The sequence below is a fragment of the Rhipicephalus sanguineus genome, unplaced genomic scaffold (genome assembly GCF_013339695.2).
Source record: "Rhipicephalus sanguineus isolate Rsan-2018 unplaced genomic scaffold, BIME_Rsan_1.4 Seq6490, whole genome shotgun sequence".
Lineage (NCBI taxonomy): Eukaryota > Metazoa > Arthropoda > Arachnida > Ixodida > Ixodidae > Rhipicephalus > Rhipicephalus sanguineus.
In genome coordinates this window covers 1-5,667 of record NW_023615690.1, presented here as the reverse complement: position 1 = coordinate 5,667, position 5,667 = coordinate 1, and the positions used below count along the sequence as shown (strand labels likewise).

Sequence of the window (5,667 nt, the reverse complement as noted above, 5' to 3'; positions counted from 1 at the left end):
ACGTATTGCTCGAACGGGTACTCACGGCGCTCGTCTGCAGCCTCATCCGCTTGATGCGTTAGGGGCTGGTTGTCGGACGGAGCTGTTTCCACATATCGAGGTGTGTTCCGTATCGTCCTCGGGCGATTCAAATGCGAAAGCGCCGAAGACGCGGGCGTGACCCGTCGTCTGGCGGCTTTGCCGTCTCGGCTACGTTGCTAGTGCCGACCGGTCCGACAGTGCCGCGGGCTTGGGCAACCCGCATGGCGTGACCGAGTCGATGCAACGAATACGCGAGCATGAACGCGCTTCTTGCCGCGCGGCCACATTCTACCCTGCGGGGAGGAGGCTGCTGCGAGCTCGAACGCCGTCATCTCGGAGTGCAAAGTGCTACCCTTTGCGAAAACGAGCGTGTTGGGGCGCCTGAAGGTGGCCTCCGCAACGCAAAGGCTGCGTCCGGCCAGCCACCGGCGAGGACGGACGCGCAGTCGAACGATTACCTGGTTGATCCTGCCAGTAATCATATGCTTGTCTCAAAGATTAAGCCATGCATGTCTAAGTACATGCCGAAATAAGGCGAAACCGCGAATGGCTCATTAAATCAGTTATGGTTCCTTAGATCGTTTCTTCCTACTTGGATAACTGTGGCAATTCTAGAGCTAATACATGCAGTGAGCCTGGAGCCCTTTGGGTAACGGGTGCTTTTATTAGACCAAGATCGATCGGGTTTCGGCCCGTATTGTGTGGTGACTCTGGATAACTTTGTGCTGATCGCATGGCCACGAGCCGGCGACGTTTCTTTCAAGTGTCTGCCTTATCAACTTTCGATGGTAGGTTACTTGCTTACCATGGTTGTTACGGGTAACGGAGAATCAGGGTTCGATTCCGGAGAGGGAGCCTGAGAAACGGCTACCACATCCAAGGAAGGCAGCAGGCGCGCAAATTACCCACTCCCGGCACGGGGAGGTAGTGACGAAAAATAACAATACGGGACTCTTTTGAGGCCCCGTAATTGAAATGAGTACACTCTAAATCCTTTAACGAGGATCAATTGGAGGGCAAGTCTGGTGCCAGCAGCCGCGGTAATTCCAGCTCCAATAGCGTATACTAAAGCTGCTGCGGTTAAAAAGCTCGTAGTTGGATCTCAGTTCCAGACGAGTAGTGCATCTACCCGATGCGACGGCTCGGACTGAACATCATGCCGGTTCTTTCTTGGTGCACTTCATTGTGTGCCTCGAGATGGCCGGTGCTTTTACTTTGAAAAAATTAGAGTGCTCAACGCAGGCGAGTCGCCTGAATAAACTTGCATGGAATAATAGAACAAGACCTCGTTTCTGTTCTGTTGGTTTTTGGAATACGAGGTAATGATTAAGAGGGACGGACGGGGGCATTCGTATTGCGGCGCTAGAGGTGAAATTCTTGGACCGTCGCAAGACGAACTACTGCGAAAGCATTTGCCAAGAATGTTTTCTTTGATCAAGAACGAAAGTCAGAGGTTCGAAGGCGATCAGATACCGCCCTAGTTCTGACCATAAACGATGCCAACCAGCGATCCGCCTGAGTTACTCAAATGACTCGGCGGGCAGCTTCCGGGAAACCAAAGTATTTGGGTTCCGGGGGAAGTATGGTTGCAAAGCTGAAACTTAAAGGAATTGACGGAAGGGCACCACCAGGAGTGGAGCCTGCGGCTTAATTTGACTCAACACGGGAAAACTTACCCGGCCCGGACACTGGGAGGATTGACAGATTGAGAGCTCTTTCTTGATTCGGTGGATGGTGGTGCATGGCCGTTCTTAGTTGGTGGAGCGATTTGTCTGGTTAATTCCGATAACGAACGAGACTCTAGCCTATTAAATAGGTGCGGGGTTCCCAGCACCTTACAACCTTCTTAGAGGGACAAGCGGCTCCTAGCCGCACGAAACAGAGCAATAACAGGTCTGTGATGCCCTTAGATGTCCGGGGCCGCACGCGCGCTACACTGAAGGAAGCAGCGTGTCTTTATCCCTGTCTGAAAAGACTGGGTAACCCGTGGAACTTCTTTCGTGATTGGGATAGGGGCTTGCAATTGTTCCCCTTGAACGAGGAATTCCCAGTAAGCGCGAGTCATAAGCTCGCGTTGATTACGTCCCTGCCCTTTGTACACACCGCCCGTCGCTACTACCGATTGAATGATTTAGTGAGGTCTTCGGACCGATGTCCGGCGCGGCCTTTCGGTTGCGCCGGTCTGTTGGAAAGATGACCAAACTTGATCATTTAGAGGAAGTAAAAGTCGTAACAAGGTTTCCGTAGGTGAACCTGCGGAAGGATCATTACCGGATCGTGAAGGGTGAGCGCCGCAGTTGCGTCTGCGCCCGACACTTTCTGCCGCCGCCCCCGTTTGTACGCGGGGGTGGCTTTTCCCCACGGGGCTGCCTGAATGTGGAGCGGCACCCCGTGACAAATTGTTGCGCCCAGCGGACGCCAACACCGCGACCTTGGACGGTCGGCCAGGTGGCGAAAGCGGGTATAAACGGCGTAACGCACATCTGGGTCGGCTTTCGACCCGCCACTGCACCGTGGCTCGAAGCGCTCGGACGTCCCTGTCCGGCCGTTGCGGGACCGCCAAGTACGGGAGGAAAGGCGGAGCGCGAACGGTCGGTCACGTCGGTCGAAGGCGAAGCCGCGCGTTGCCGAAAGGGAACCGCGGCCGAGTGCCCTCCCGTCCGTTCGAGCGCGCAAGAACGAGGCCCGACAATTGCGCGACGCCGCCAAGTACGAGAGGAACGGCGAACGCGTCGGCGGTCGGTCATGGAACTTGGCGATGCGATGGCTCGGCCGCACAGCGGCCCAGAAATCCCGCCCTCCGCGGCAAATGCCACCGCGCTCTTGGGAGAGCCGGAGGCTGCCGGCCGGTTCTTGCAGGCGAGGCGAGGTATACGGCGCCGGTTCGCGGTAATGCGCGGCCGGTCAAGGCACGGCGATGTGACGGTGCGGCTGCGTAGTACTCTGAAGGGGAATCGTACGCTCCGCCGTCCCGCCCTCCGCGGCGTGTTGTGTGCAACCGATAGGATGTAGCAGCGCCGGCCGGGTCTCGACCTCGCCACCTCGACTCGGTGCGAGATCGCGGATAGGGGCGCCGACGTTGGCAGGCTTTTCGCCCGCCGCCGAGGGAAAGGCGGCGCTTGCTGCGCAGTACCGAGAAGGGAACCGCGGCTTTGCCACGTCGCGCTCGCCGCGATTAGCGGGTCAGCGCGCTTTGGGAAGGTGCCGCGCCACTGGTCGAAAGAGGACGGACGAGGGACTTGGACGTCCCTTACTTCCGCCTCGAGTAGACTTGGTCGCGGCTCCGGCGCCGGAAAGTGGTCCTTGGCACTGGCCTGGTGGATTTTGGAGTGCCGCGCGAGTACGGCGCGCCGGGCTCCACCCGTTGGCTGAAGTAGGCAGCCGGATCGGCATTTGGTGTGAGTTGAGCAAACTGTGGAAGCGAAAGTGCGTGCGAGAAACACCATCTCGAAATATGGGTGGCACGCGACTGGGTCCCGGGAAGCGGTGGGTGGAAAGGGACCCGCCCGAAGGGCAAAAAAAATTCTGTAGATCCCACGCACAGTGGGAATCGGTGTTATGCGAAGCATGCGCGGCATGGTGACAGGCGTAATTTTTCACATTGAGTGAAACGTTACGGAATGACGCTAGAGAAATGTTGAAGTGGTATACACACACTCATATGTCGAAGAGTTGCATATGTATTATATAACCAGTTGTTTACAGCTGCGTAATGATGCGAACAGCAACATGGGTGTTACCAACACCAGACGCTGTAAGCTGGTATATAGTGCTTATATTCTTCAATACTGGATAGCGCGAATCCGAACAAGACAAAGAAGGAATACATATGGGAAGGACAGGCGTCACTCGCAAATGAGCTGCATTCAGGAAACTTTCCCTAGATATATACATAGTCGAGTGGTACGCGTAAGCGCACTGCACGTACGTTACAGTCACAGTTGCAGTTGTTACAGTTGTTATGCTTGTACTTTTCCGCTATGACGGAGCACGCACGGAGAACGAACGCACGCACGAACCCGTGTTCATGTGTGGAAGGGGTTCTTGACAGTTCTTGAAGAAAGTGATCAGTGACCGTGTTCAGTGAGCCCCAGCAGCTGGCCGGACTTGTTATTCGGATCCGTTCAAGATCGCGGCTACGAGGGGTCTAAGTGCAGTGAAGTGCGAGGTATAGTACAGCTGGTGGAAATCCTGGATGCCTCTTACGATGAAATGATATATAATGCCTCCTGTCCTGGACGTGGCAGCGAGGTCTTTTGATGCCCAGTCCACATCCAAGCCCTCTTTCACGCAGGGACCAGGCGATGTTGCGTCTTGATAAACAAATGTTGAAGTCACCGGTAATGATGAGGCGCCTGGTTCTCTCGGCAGGTTTATTGTAGGAAGCATTGATCCCGGTTTTTGCGTAATCCACGTGGTCCACGTTGCGGACCACGTGGACGAGTGGATGGTTGTTGAGCGACTTCCAGGGCTGTTCTGTCTTCAGCTTCCTCACTTTCCTTTCGTCCGCCGCGGTGGTGTAGCGGTTATGGCGTTCGGCTGCTGACCCGAAGGTCGCGGGTTCGATCCCGGCCGCAGCGGTCGAATTTCGATGGAGGCAAAATGCTAGATGCCCGCGTACTGTGCGATCTAGGTACACGTTAAAGAATACCAGATGGTGAAAATTTCCGGATCCCTTCGCTACGGCGTCTCTCATAATCAGATGGTGGTTTTGGGACATAAAACCCCAACAATGTTTATTATCACTTTCCTTGCGTGTCAGTGTGTGTGTGTTCGCGATTACTGTGTTGGTTGAGACTCTCTATCACCTGTGGCACATACCCGCAAATATGAACTCTGCTACGCGGGTATGTGCCACACGTGACTGAGAGAAAGTCTCAACCAACACGTAATCGCGAACACACACACACTGACACGCAGGAAAGTGATAATAAACATTGTTGGGTTTTATGTCCCAAAACCACCATCTGATTATGGAAGACGCCGTAGCGAAGGATCCGGAAATTTTCACCATCTGGTATTCTTTAACGTGTACCTAGATCGCACAGTACGCGGGCATCTAGCTTTTGCCTCCATCGAAATTCGACCGCTGCGGCCGGGATCGAACCCGCGACCTTCGGTCAGCAGCCGAACGCCATACCGCTACACCACCGCGGCGGACGAAAGGAAAGTGAGGAAGCTGAAGACAGAACAGCCCTGGAAGTCCGCTCAACAACCATCCACTCGTCCACGTGGTCCGCAACGTGGACCCTTGGATTACGAAACCGGGATCAATGCTCCCTACAATAAACCTGCCGAGAGAACCGGCGCCTCATCATTACCGGTGACTTCAACATTTGTTTATCAAGACGCAACATCGCCTGGTCCCTGCGTGAAAGAGGGCTTGGATGTGGACTGGGCATCAAAAGACCTCGCTGCCACGTCCAGGACAGAGGCATTATATATCATTTCATCGTAAGAGGCATCCAGGATTTCCACCAGCTGTACTATACCTCGCACTTCACTGCACTTAGACCCCGCGTAGCCGCGATCTTGAACGGATCCGAATAACAAGTCCGGCCAGCTGCTGGGCTCACGAACACGGTCACTGATCACTTTTCTTCAAGAACTGTCAAGAACCCCTCCACACATGAACACGGGTTCGTG

General features: G+C 54.8%; 1 non-coding gene across 1 annotated transcript; it reads left to right on the top strand.

The window, feature by feature from the left end:
• Positions 1-476: 476 nt before the first annotated feature.
• LOC119377984 (small subunit ribosomal RNA) lies at positions 477-2,291 on the top strand. Its single transcript, XR_005180903.1, has one exon. It is a non-coding gene; the product is annotated as a small subunit ribosomal RNA (ribosomal RNA).
• Positions 2,292-5,667: the final 3,376 nt, after the last annotated feature.